This window comes from Hyperolius riggenbachi, chromosome 11, assembly GCF_040937935.1.
Source record: "Hyperolius riggenbachi isolate aHypRig1 chromosome 11, aHypRig1.pri, whole genome shotgun sequence".
In the NCBI taxonomy this organism is placed as follows: Eukaryota; Metazoa; Chordata; class Amphibia; order Anura; family Hyperoliidae; genus Hyperolius; species Hyperolius riggenbachi.
The window spans coordinates 181,169,670-181,183,676 of NC_090656.1; the positions used below are offsets into that span (position 1 = coordinate 181,169,670).

Genomic DNA, 14,007 nt, shown 5'->3' on the forward strand with positions numbered 1-14,007 from the left:
ACCCCTGTAAAATCAGGGTAGCCACTGACTGGGTTTGTGACTGGTGCGGTTTACATGTTTGACAGTTTAACTACCTTAGGGCCCGTTCAGACTACAAAGTGCGGACCGCAACGCGTACGAACGCACGCCATCCGCGTTCGTATGCGTTGCGTGGCTGATCCCATCACTGAAAAGTGTGTGAACATCAGACATTGCACTCTATGCAATGTCTGATGTCCTGCGTGTCGGCCCCCCCGCACGCGTTTCCAAAACGCATATGGAAACGCGTGCAGTGTGAACGGGCCCTTAGTGTACCAGCCTGCTGCCCGCCCCTTGCGGTAGGAGTGCACATAAATGTCAACGTTTTCTCAGGGTCAATACAGGTGGGTACTGCACCTGTTAATTTGAGCATTGCTCTTCCTCTAATTTTGGATAGCACCAATGTGCTCCTTTGGGCACGAGGCGCTTGGTTTGGCTGTTGCCTACAAAGTATAAATTGGGTTCTGGCATTTGGCTGCTGTTTTTTTTTGCGCCAAATTGAACTGTAGCCAAGTTCTGGTGCTCAGCCACAGAAGAGCTAGCACATTTTTCTAGATTGGCATCAGGTCAGGAGCACATCCCTAGTTGCATTGGATTTGGCAAGGACCAACACAGAGCGTTGGCAGCAGAGCTAACTCTCAACTGTCCCGTCGGTGTACATGAACAGTGGCATAGCATGGAGAAAAGCCACAGGACACAGGAGGAGGTGTGCCAGTGGGAAAGGTAGGATCTCTGCGGCCAACACCCAATGGGAGCACAGATGGGGGAGACCTGGGTGGCCTGGCTGTTGAGAAATTGATGTTGAAGTTGAAAAGTTGAAAAAAGAAAAAAACACTTAAAGAGGAACTTTACTGAATGTTTAATTTTTTTTTATATTTAACAATATTCATCTATAAATTATTTAGTCAATGTTTGCCCACTGTAAAATCTTTCCTCTCCCTGATTTACATTATTAGATTTATCACAGGTGGTGACATCTTTACTGTTGGCAAGGAGCATCACTTCAGAATGCTTGTTATATGTTCCAACATGATCAAAGGTAGGCCTGCGTTAGATAGGGCTGTGTTCTGTGTCCTCAGTGCAGATTCTTGCTGCTGCCACATTGTCCTGAACAGCTAAGCCCTTCTTAGAGCTGTTACATTGTTTTTCTTGCTATTGTATTGCTGTTCTGTGTCCAGTGCACAAATTAGCTGTTGGAGACAGGTCTGCTGGTCCTAGTAGTGCATGGACAATAACCCAATAATCCTTCACCACCACTGGCATCTATTATACACTACTGCCCCCTGTATAAGACCTCAGTGCAGAATTAGCGGGTTTTTTTTTTTGGTCACTTAAAGAGGAACTCCAGTGAAAATAATGTAATTAAAAAGTGCTTCATTTTTACGATAATTATGTATAGATGATTTAATCAGTGTTTACCCATTGTAAAATCTTTTAAATACCTGATTTACATTCTGACATTTATTACATGGTGACATTTTTACTGTTGGCAGGTGATGTATCTGCTGCGTGCTTTTTAGGCAGTTGGAAACAGCTGTAAACAGCTATTTCCCACAATGCAACAAGGTTCACAGACTGGAAACTGCCATGAGTACCACGGTCCTCAGAGTTTCTTGTGGGAGGGGTTTCACCACAATATCAGTCATACAGCGCCCCCTGATGGTCTTTTTGTGAAAAGGAATAGATTTCTCATGTAAAAGGGGGTATCAGCTACTGATTGGGATAAAGTTAATTTCTTGGTCAGAGTTTCTCTTTAACTGTCAATTAACTATCTCAGCCTGACAATAGAGGCTGGAAAATTCTTATTGACTGCACTCCCTCGAACGTACGCACAAGCACGGCGGCCACTACACACCACTACACAAAGATTGCCACCAAGAGGTCTAACATTTATGTCCTGGAGGTGTCAACTAGCAAAAACAATTATTTTGTCACCTGATGTTATCACTAAAGCTCTTTGCAGTTGTTTGCAGTGCGTTAAATGTGGTGTTTGGTCTCTCAGTGTGAACCAGGCCTAACCATTACACAACATCATTGTTGTGTATGCACTCCGGATGTTTTAAAGCACTTAATTCCACACATTTTGTAATGTATTGTGATTTTTGCCCTTTAGAGGTTAAAACATGACTACGTAATTTTTGGTGGGACTTTTGCCATTTATCCCCCTCCAGCATGCCATGGTTCAGGTGTTAGGCCCCTTGAAGCAAATTTTCCATTACTTTTGTAGCCAGAAACAATCTGCTTGCCCAAAAAATTCTATGGCAGTTCACCAGATTTGCCAGTTCGCAAACTTTGGCGGAAATTTGCATTTGAAGTTTACAAACCGAAAATTTGATGTTCGCTACATCACTATTCAAAACCTGTCAATTCTGTCAGATTTCTACTAACTCCTGTAAGTGACAGCAACATAGGAGAAAGGCAACGTATGGCTCATTCTACTCTGAAAAAAAAACTTACTTCTTAATTGTCGCATTTTTTTCGCAGTAGTGGTCCTTTAAGACTTAAACCAACCAAGGTAAAGGCTAGACATCTGATTTATTTTGATTTATTGATTTTGCTTGTACAATAAGATACTTTAGTTTCAGATCTGGAATCTGTTGGCGCTATATAAATAAATAATGATAATCATAATCCTGCATATCACTGGCTTCCAGTATGTAGTGGTACTTTGCAGATACAAAATAAACAGAAAAAAACAACAAAAATGAAAGGGCACTTTGAGAGTGATGTTTTTTAGGGCTTAATAATAACAGGTTAAGACATGTTACACAATATACATTGTTAGGCTCTCTAGACAGGAAGTTGTTCTATTCTTTCACTGTTTTTACTTATTGTATTATAACGTTTAGTGTGGAGACTTTTCTAAAGAGTAGAGTGCATTGTATACATGGAAACAAAAAGCTGAATTGTCCCACTGATTGCAAGCTGTTGGCTGGCAAGGGTTAATAACAGTGCTCATGTGTGAAGTAATGTCTATTCTATGAGGCTATTTGTTTGAAGCTGAAATTCTGCGGCTATGTACATCTCATTTATAATTGATGTATAATGTAGGCTCCAAATCACAGTCAAGGCGGCTTTTCTTATCCATAAAACCTCATTCCCCAGTTCACCTTATCCGGTACATCTGCCTCACAAAGGAAGTTGCAGGGCATGCTGTGTTTTCTTTTTTTCTGCTTTACTTTCCCCTCTGACTTAGGTTTCAGCCAATCAGGCCTCATTAGTTGTTTCCCTCCTGCTTCCCCCTCCCACACCTCTGTTCCTCTCTGATTGGTCAATATTTCTCAATGCACTTTGTACTGCAGAGCTGGGTGGGAGTGTCTGAAGACCTGGGGGGAAAGGGGGGGGGGGGGAAACAATGATACACAGACAGAGTAAGGGAGGAAATGATGTCAGGATTTGCTTCAAGATAGACACAGAGAAAATGGAAAATCCTAATGGTGGCCACTAATGATCCAATCTTTTTCATCCAATCTCACCATTTCTATCTAATATAAAGGCAGCCATACACTGGTCGATGTGCCATCAGATCGACCAGCTGACAGATCCCTATCTGATCGAATCTGATCAGAGAGGGATCGTATGGCTGCCTTTACTGCAAACAGATTGTGAATCGATTTCAGCCTGAAACCGATCACAATCTGTTCAGCTGCTCCTGCCGCCTGTCCTCCCCCCGCGTATACATTACCTGACGCGGGCTCCCGGGCATCTTCTCCACGCTGCACCGCTCTGTTCTTGCTCCATCTCGGCGCTTCCTGTGTCACTCCGTGACCAGGAAGTTCAAATAGAGCGCCCTCTATTTGAACTTCCTGGGTCACTGCAGTGACCCAGGAAGTGCCGGGATGGAGCGGGTGCAGCGCTGAGAAGATGCAGAGAAGACGCCCGGGAGCCCGCATCAGGTAATGTATTTTTCATCGGATCGGCCGCCGCTAGCGACGCGCACTTTACCCGCGGGCGATCGAGGGTAATTTCCCGCACGGCGCGATCGACGGACCGATCCGATTTCGGGAGGAAATCGGATCGTCGGCGGCGTTTACCGCGAACGATTGGCAGCAGATTCGATCCCAGGATCGAATCTGCTGTCGAAACGGCCGGGAATCGGGCCAGTGTATGGCCACCTTAAGGGAACTGCCTATAGTATCCAATTAACATATTCAATCAGTTTACTCTTCTACTACATAGATTTGGTAAGATTGGATGAAAAAGATTGGATCGTTAGTGGCCACCCTAAGAAGGATTTTCTCTTTTTTTTAACTATAGAAATTTCACAAAAATCTAAATGTAGACTGTGCAATACATATGTTATGTAAGTAGTGCAAGAATTTACTTATATATGTGTGTTTTTTTTTCTGAGAAAGTATGGCTGACAGCTTCTCTTTAAGGCACCCATACACCATACAATATTTTAATAGGTTAAAAATAAATCTGTTCTTTCTATCAAACATTGATTGGGAAAGGACCTTTTTTGGGGGGATCTAGCATTAAGAGCTGGATTACATTAGCAATGCTTGTGATGTGCTTAAGACACCCATATACAGCTCCCCATGGGCCGAAGGTATCGGAGATATCGGTCCATCTCTACAAAAACCACGAGACACAAAAACAGCTTCTTCCCCTCAGCGGTAAATTTGCTGAACGTGATAAACTCTGCTCATGCTCTCCCCCCTAGGCTGCCCCTGCTCCTCCACGCTGACTTTAGGCATGTAATCCACCTGGTTATGGAAAACTGTGGTTTATGGTTATGTTTATGTGGTTTATGGTTATGTTTATGTAATTAAGTGATGTCTACTATGTTCTATGTCCTAATGTCTCTTATGTTTCTATGTATACACCCTGTATTCATTGTGCCAAGCCCAATTCCGGGCACGACCCAGTCTTGCTTGGCGAAATAAAAGCGATTCTGATACTATACAATATTTTAATAGGTTCAAAATGGATCCATTCAAACTGTCAATCAAATATTGATTGGAAAAGGCCATTCTTTTTGTAATTCAGCAGGTCTAGAATTTGATATAACATTAAGGGTTGGTTCACATCAATGGTGCTTGAGATGCGCTTTCTGAATGCTGGTGATGGGCGAAGTGCTAGTGTAGTGTGATCCTATGAAGATGTTCCCACAGCAGCGGTACAAGTCATTTAAAATCACAATTGTGCTGCATGCTGCTTTTTTCGAGTGATTGCACTTGAAGAAATGCTGCAAAATTGTATTCCTTAAAAAAAATCGTATTGCAATATCACAATTGCAAATCTAAGAGCCCTTTCATACTGGCGCGCTGCATTGCTGCAAAATTGCCACGCTACTGCTGCAGCCTAATCAAAGTCTATGAGGAAGTTCATACTTCCCACGTTGCTGTACACTGCGCCGGAGGTGCCCGAATTAACGCTAGGGCATACCTACGTTACCGTGTGGCTCCTGCAGCAATCTGCGTCTGACCCGAAGTCATGTTAGTCTATGGTGACACAGGCTTTTTTAATAAGTTGGCATAGCAACATTGTAGCGCGCATGTGCTGAAGTGTATTTTTACAATTTGCTTCCGTGCACTTCCGCATACCCGAAGCAGGAAGTGACCGAACTGCGTGTCACTTCCTGCTTGTCCGAATGCCAGACAGGGAACACCGCGTACTAACGTGATGTTCCCTGGAGGCCTGTTTTTGACAGTGCGATGAGGTGCGGTGGGCGATCTTCAAGCAAGATGACAGAGGAAGAAATGAGTACAGAAGAAAGAAGAATTTCAAAGAAGATGACGTCACAAGAAAGAAGAATACAGATTATTTTTTCTTTTCTTAACTGGTTTGGGACCGCCGGTTGTAAAAACTACGAGGCACTTGTAGTTGCTTAAGCCTGATGTAGCATAGTTTTAACTACACTGACTCCCATGCATGGGACACAATCGTGTGTCCCCATCTGCACAAAATTAGCTGTCTAACAGATGAGCTCTGTACCCTGGTCAAGAGCCAATTTCAATGGCTCCCGACCTTGTGATCACTGTTAACCAATCACAAAGCAACAAATGAAAAAAAGGCTCTGGTCCTAAAGGGGCCAGGGCCTGCCAGTCCTCAAGCATGAGATGGTCTAAAGTGACCATATATACCTACTAATCTGGAAGGGGACAGACATCAGGTGTTCTATTATCAAAGGGAGCTCACAGATTCCATCATCAGACCCCCAGGACCTATCCTGACGTGTGTGCTTACACCCACCTACTTCTGGGTACTGAAGATGAGGGTAAGCCTCTGGTCTTTCACATGGACAGGGCTTGGCAGGAGAAGGGAAATATTTCTGCTTTTCTCCTGCAAAGTCCCCTCATACCAAAGACCAGGGGTGCCCATTAGGTAGATCGCGATCTACCGGTAGATCGCGAAGGCCTTCATGGTAGATCCCGACCCCACTACATTCTCCATTCTGTATATACAAGTGTGCTTTTAAAATTGTACGTTGGTAGATCACTTTGACTTGCTAATTTTTGAAAGTAGCTCACAAGCCGAAAAAGTGTGGGCACCTCTGCCATAGACCATGCAGGCTAGAATACAGGCGGTTTGGCTGAGCAATTATGGCTCTACCAGCCTGCATGGGGACAAAGTGTAAAAGTCAAGTTTAAGGGGAGGTCATACTATTTCTTAAAAATATTTATTAAAGAAAGAAAAAAAATTACCTCCTCCCCCTCCTTCTTTTCCAAAGCTTTCATTATCCCTTTCTCACTCATGCAGTTTGTTGTAACCATCTCATACAACTCTATACCAGCCCACTTGGTGCATGAGATCAGAATCCGAATTAGAATCTTTATTTCGCCAAGTACGACCAAAGTTGTGTTGGTTGTGGTTCACATGGCAGTGGCAATGGAGTAAGAAAGACAAGATGTTAACATTAAATACAAGCAAGACAGGCAAGCAACACACAATGAAACAGTCAATGTTATACCACATGCACTTAGCTTGTGGGCAAGTCATGAGCTCCACCATGGTATGGATTAGTGCTGCAGAGGGGATATGTCTCATCACTCAGCCCCTATGGAATGGTTGTTTATAGTAATTTGTCAGGGTGACGGCTGGGTTATTTGCTGGCTTGGGCTCCAGTGTGCCTCAGCCGGGCATATTTGGGCTGAGTGGAGCTAGAGCACCAACGAGGGGCCGAAGTTTAGCAGGAGGGCTGCTTGGGGAAAAAAAGTGTCTTTACGCCTGTTAGTTCTTGGGCGGATGGTTCTGTAGCGTCGGCCCGATGGAAGGAGCTTGAAAAAGCTGCATCCTGGGAAATCCTGTTAGCCCTTGTCTTCATTCTAGCAGTACAAAGGAGGTCTAGAGATGGAAGAGGAGAGCTGATGATCCTTTCTGCTGAGCTGATAACTCTTTGAAGCTTATACTTATCTCTGGCAGTTGCTCCTGCAAAACACACGATTATGGCGGAGCAAAGGGTGGCTTCAATAGTGGCAATGTAGAAGCTGGACAGCAGCTCCTTTGGCATACTGAATTTTTTCAATTGCCGTAGAAAAAGTCTCTGCTGAACCTTCTTCTGGATACTGGAGGTGTTCAGTCCCCACCTTGGGTCGCTAGTTAGGGTTGTTCCAAGGAATCTAACACTAGAGATCCTGGAGACTTTAGTCTCGTTCATGAGGACTGGTTGTGGCGTGTGTGTGTGTATGTGTGGGGGTTAGGTGTCTCCTGAAGTCCAAGATCAGTTCCACTGTTTTGGCTCCATTAAGAACAAGCTTGTTGTCCACACACCAACTGCAGATCCTCACGATCTTGCTGCGATAGTCGTGTTCCCCCTCCCTGCAGATGAAACCGTTGATGATAGTACAGTCCGCAAATTTGATGGCCTTTACGGAGTCAGCAGATGATGTACAGTTATTGGTGTACAGTGAGAATAGCAGGAGAGGGGACAGCACACACCCCTGCGGAGCTCCCGTGTTGGTAGTTCTCACACTGTAGAAGCAGTTGCCAAGCTTCACCTGTTGCGTCCTATTGGAGAGGAAGTCCTTTACTCATTCACAAAGTGTGGAGTCGACTCTGAGCTGCGCCAGATTGTCAATCAGGATGTTTGGGCAGATCATATTGAATTTAGAGCTAAGGTCCAGGAACAGAATCCTGATGTAGGAGTCAGGTCTGTTGAGGTGTTCCGTGATGTACGCCAGGCTGATGTTGATGGCGTCATCCACAGACCTGGTAGCTCTGTATGATGTGGGTCGAGGAGGGAGTTGGTAAAATGATTCAGGTGGGCTAGAACCAGTCGTTCAGCCGCGATCAGCCCTGGTAACTGGCTCAGTCGGGTCCAGTATGGGTCTACCGCGCATGCGCAGAAGCCCCAGACTGGACCCGACTGAGCCAGTTACCGGGGCTGATCGGCAGACCGCGGAGGACGGCGAGGGACTCGCACGTGTTTATGCTGCTGGAGGAAGCTATGGGTGAGTATCAAATCTTCTTTTTATGACAGCTCTGGTATATTTAATATTAACTATATTCTTGCATCAGATGATGACACCACTAAACAGAAATAATGATATTTTACAGAAATGGTGTCACTGCTTGTTGATGCTTTATTAAATTGTGCAACAAAGAGGCAGAACTGTGCTGAAATTAATGGATGCCCGAAGTGAGAGGGATTTGGAGGCTTCCACATGTATTTTTTTTACATCAAAGCAAGTCCTGGCAGTCCTGCTGATCTTCTCATGTGCAGAAAGGCCTGGGACCCACTTGCGATTGCAAGACACTCTGAAAAATGCCAGTGTTTTTAAAGCAATTTTGCCACTAAGGCCTCTTTCACAGTAGGACGTTGCGTTTCAGTGCGACATTAAAGTCGCACAACGCGGCCCTAACGCAACGCATATAGACTTTAACTTGGACATTATTGTGCGTTCTTTAACACTGCATTAAGTGTTATGACGTATTTCTTTATGCGTCTCTTGGTGCGCGGTTTTCGTCGCACAGTGATGACTATAAACTTAAAAAAATTTGCCATAGTATTGTGGGCTGTTTGGTGATTACTTTGGATACTACAAATAAACAAAAATCCCCCCCAAAAAATATTAAAAAAACTGGGCATGCGCAATAACAAAATAAACACAAAACGTGTATTTACTATGGAACGGAAACGGTGCATGCGTTACATTTATTTAAAAAAAAATACTGAGCATGTGCAACACAAATAACGCAGCAGATTCATTGCTAAACGCACAGCATGCAAAACTTTGTAATAACGCTACACGTTCCACCAACGCAACATGTGCACTGTGAATGTCGTACAGACTTAGTATTGCTGTGCGTTAGTCTGCGTTGAAATATTTTCTAACATGCAACTTTAACGTCACACTTAAAAGCAGAATTATTTCTGGAGCGACTGTAGTGAAAATGATTTTGGGCCCTACTTTCCCTTATGAAATTGCCCCAAAAATGCTGCATGGAGGGTGTTTGCTATATCTGCTCCTGTGGGATCATAGAAATCGCTGCCGATGTCTACAAAGCATAAATCACTGCTGAAAGTGGTCTAGTGGTTTTGATGGCCCATTTTTTACTGAAATATACATTAAAAGTTATGTTTTAAGTACTACGGTACCAAACAAGAAGGGGGTAAATTAGGGACTGTTTTCAGTCCCAGTGTTTTTTATTTATATACCCAATCTTATTCAGACTAGTAAAAGTGTTTGTGATAGCTCCCAACTGCCCCGCTTTTGGAGGGACAGTCCCTCCTTGAGAACCCAGTCGCTCTGTCCCTCTTTCTTCCTCATGTGTCCCTCTTTCAGAAATTATGTACAGATATATGTAAATATATGTAATTTTCTACTGAAAAATGTGCTTCATTGACTCTAAATTTTATTCCTATCCCGTAAATTGATATATTCCTTATATTGAAATGTTAATATAAAGGAAAATGAACCAGGATAGAAAGAATCAATGTGGTTTGAATTATAAGACATATTTTTCTTATGAAATCTTTATACTGTGTGTGATTAGAGGGGTGCCAGGGGGGCGTGATTTGAGGTGTGGCAAAGGCGTGGCTTAATTATGCATCTTGGGAGATATGCTCCAGGTGCCCTTAAATAAAAAAAATGACTAGCCATACATCCAACTATAGACAGAGCCAGACTCAGCTCTACACTATACATAAATATTTATCTTCCCATCTGTCTCTGTTTTGTCTATCTATCTATCTATCTATCTATCTATCTATCTATCTATCTATCTACAGGGAGTGCAGAATTATTAGGCAAGTGGTATTTTTGAGGAATAATTTTATTATTGAACAACATTGATGTTCTCAATGAACCCAAAAAACTCATTAATATCAAAGCTGAATATTTTTGAAAGTAGTTTTTAGTTTGTTTTTAGTTTTAGCTATTTTAGGGGGATATCTGTGTGTGCAGGTGACTATTACTGTGCATAATTATTAGGCAACTTAACAAAAAACAAATATACACCCATTTCAATTATTTATTTTTACCAGTAAAACCAATATAACATCTCAACATTCACAAATATACATTTCTGACATTCAAAAACAAAACAAAAACAAATCAGTGACCAATATAGCCACCTTTCTTTGCAAGGACACTCAAAAGCCTGCCATCCATGGATTCTGTCAGTGTTTTGATCTGTTCACCATCAACATTGCGTGCAGCAGCAACCACAGCCTCCCAGACACTGTTCAGAGAGGTGTACTGTTTTCCCTCCTTGTAAATCTCACATTTTATGATGGACCACAGGTTCTCAATGGGGTTCAGATCAGGTGAACAAGGAGGCCATGTCATTTGTTTTTCTTCTTTTATACCCTTTCTTGCCAGCCATGCTGTGGAGTACTTGGATGCGTGTGATGGAGCATTGTCCTGCATGAAAATCATGTTTTTCTTGAACGATGCAGACTTCTTCCTGTACCACTGCTTGAAGAAGGTGTCTTCCAGAAACTGGCAGTAGGACTGGGAGTTGAGCTTGACTCCATCCTCAACCCGAAAAGGCCCCAAAAGCTCATCTTTGATTATACCAGCCCAAACCAGTACTCCACCTCCACCTTGCTGGCGTCTGAGTCGGACTGGAGCTCTCTGCCCTTTACCAATCCAGCCACGGGCCCATCCATCTGGCCCATCAAGACTCACTCTCATTTCATCAGTCCATAAAACCTTAGAAAAATCAGTCTTGAAATATTTCTTGGCCCAGTCTTGACGTTTCAGCTTGTGTGTCTTGTTCAGTGGTGGTCGTCTTTAAGCCCTTTGCATCCCTTTGCAAGATATCTCACTATTCTTGACTTTTCTGAGCCTTTTAAAGTCCTTCTTTTGACCCATTTTGCCAAAGGAAAGGAAGTTGCCTAATAATTATCTCATTACAGAGATGCACATCACCTAATATGCTTAATTGGTAGTAGGCTTTCGAGCCTATACAGCTTGCGGTAAGACAACATGCCTCTTGCACACTGCAAGCAATTCAGATTCAGATTCCGCTTTTTAATCAGTTTTTACCTCCGATTCAGATTCAGATTTGCAGTGTGCAGGGAGCAAACTGCAAATCTGAATCGGAATCGGAAGTAAAAACAGATTAAAAAGCGGAATCTGAATCTGAATTGCTTGCAGTGTGCAAGAGGCCTAAAGAGGATGATGTGGTCAAAATACTCATTTGCCTAATAATTCTGCACTCCATGTATCTATCTATCGTCTATCTACTGTATCGATCTACACATCTGTCACAGTATTAGGCAGGTGTCAAACATTAAAAACTGAGCATTTTTAGATTCTCCAAAAACATGATTGCCACATGTGTAATGTATTTCAATGGCATCGCTTTTTAATCCACTCTTATGCAATTTGTATTTTGTGATCTTTCATAATTTAAAATACGGACAGCAGGTCTGTTTTTCTGGGTTAAATACATGTAAATTAACCTCATTTATACATTTACGGAGAAATCACAAAATTAAAATCTCCATAGAAATTCAAACAAAAATCGAAAATTAAAACGTTCAGAAAAAAAAATCACAAATGCAGATTTGTGCAAGCGGAAAATCGACGAACGTGAACAGCCCCTAAATATACCTAATCTTTAGAAACTCTCAACCGCATCTTTGTGAGTAAACTACAAAATATTGTTTTTCATTGTGGAGTTAAATGCCCGAGTATAAGCCTTCGCTGACCAGGTTAAAAGAGAAAGGGTTAAAAGCAACTGTCCTCCCCATCTTCCGCCCTGTGGCATTCTCAAGCATTGTTCTGAGCTGCGCGGTGACACTGCCTTGTGACTTTCTCCACTCGCCCCCTTAATGTATTATAGGCTGATAATTATTGTGTGTTCCCTCCAGCTAGTAATTAAAGGACAGAGAAAGAGGAGAAGAAGAAAAAAAGTTGAACTTTTGCATTTCGACTGAGAATTGATCCATCTGAAAGCAGTGGGAAAGAGTGACTTCACAGAGTGATGCATAAGAGGAGTAGACAGTGGGTGGATTTAAAGAGGGACTAACCTTTCTGCTAGTGCTTTAGAAGTATCATCTACCCAGCTGATTAAGAAACACATTTGTAATTATTATACATTATTGTACATAAAAAATATTTTACATAAAGTAGCTGCTCTCAGACATCAAGTATGGTTTAGGGTCCTTTTACACTTGGTGCGGTGCGATTTGGAACAATCGCACTGCCGCTGAGAATTCGCACTGTATGTTATAGTCGAGGTGTGACCCAGGAAAAAATAACATGTAACTTCTGGGCAGTAAACTTGTGCGTTATCCGGAGCGCTTCCATCACAACTCAAGCAGTGTGTCAATTTACATTGCCTGTAGTGGCCATTAGGATGAGCCCCATGACAGGAGAGCGTACCACAACGCACTGCACCAATGTAAAAGGACCCTCAAACTTACGCTAAGCTGAACTCTGAAATGATGAGCACTGGGTAACCTTTACAGCTGCCTGGAACCCACTAGAAATCGCTGCAGCGCTCTTAAATCATGCCAGCGTTGTGTGCAGTAATTCCTACGGCGATTGCGATAGCATTTTACTACAATTTGAAGCAAAATGCTGTAAAACTGTACAGCGCTTCCGATTAGTATTTCATTTTTTTTTTAAACAGGTAAACTTTATTATACTTACCAGGTGTCCCAATGTCTGGCTTTTGTCTGTCCCCCCTTCCCCTAAAGGAACAGGCCATAGGTGATTCTTTAGGACCAATCAGAGAATTGCCTGTGATCTCTTCTGCTGGGGGCGGGGCTACGGAAGGAAACCCGATATCGGGATGCTCGCTGCAATCACTGCAAAATCGCTTTTTTAAAGTGGGTCCCAGCTCTAAAGCTAGGTTCACAGTTGCCATTGTGTTAGGTTCCCTAGCACAGCAGGCATGCAATGCAACAGATCGGGAAAGGGTGTTGTATACTATAAAGCATACAGTCAATCAAAACTATGCTTCACTTTAACAGTTAATACCCCTGTTTTGTCATAATGCACTGCATGCATTATTGTGATGCTGCACGCCATTATACCAAAATGCACTGTGAAGGTTGCATAGGTGGTGCATTTCAGTGCGGCAAATTGCGCTGCATAGCGGCCGTTATGCTGCAGCTCAACGCACCACTGTGAACATGGTCTTATTGTTGCTCTGTTAATGAAAAAACCCACTATGTTCCTCCATAGGGAATTTAAATATTAATTGAAAAATTATCTAGCACCTATATTTCGGTACATATTACATTAAATTGTGAGCCCCTCACAATCTACAGTTAGGTGACAGTATACTCTGTACAGCACTGCAGAAGATGTCAGAGCTAGTGATGTCGTGAAATTCCGATTTTCGGTTCGCGAACCCTGTTCGCGAACCTCCGCGGAAAGTTCGGTTCGCCAAAAAGTTCACCCTCTGACACAGGAGACCAGGGTTCGAATCTCAGCTCTGTCTGTTCAGTAAGCCAGCACCTATTCAGTAGGAGACCTTAGGCAAGTCTTCCTAACACTGCTACTGCCTATAGAGCGTGCCCTAGTGGCTGCAGCTCTGGTGCTTTGGGTCCGCCAGGAGAAAAGTGTGATATAAATGTTATTT

At 42.9% G+C, this 14,007-nt stretch overlaps 1 long non-coding RNA gene across 1 annotated transcript in view; it reads left to right on the forward strand.

Annotated features, from left to right (window-relative positions):
- Positions 1-290: 290 nt before the first annotated feature.
- The window catches only part of LOC137538176 (uncharacterized), a 158,652-nt gene continuing 144,935 nt past the window's right edge, over positions 291-14,007 (forward strand). Inside the window, exon 1 of the long non-coding RNA XR_011024701.1 lies at positions 291-362. This is a non-coding gene — a long non-coding RNA (uncharacterized lncRNA). The remainder of the gene's footprint in view (positions 363-14,007) is intronic.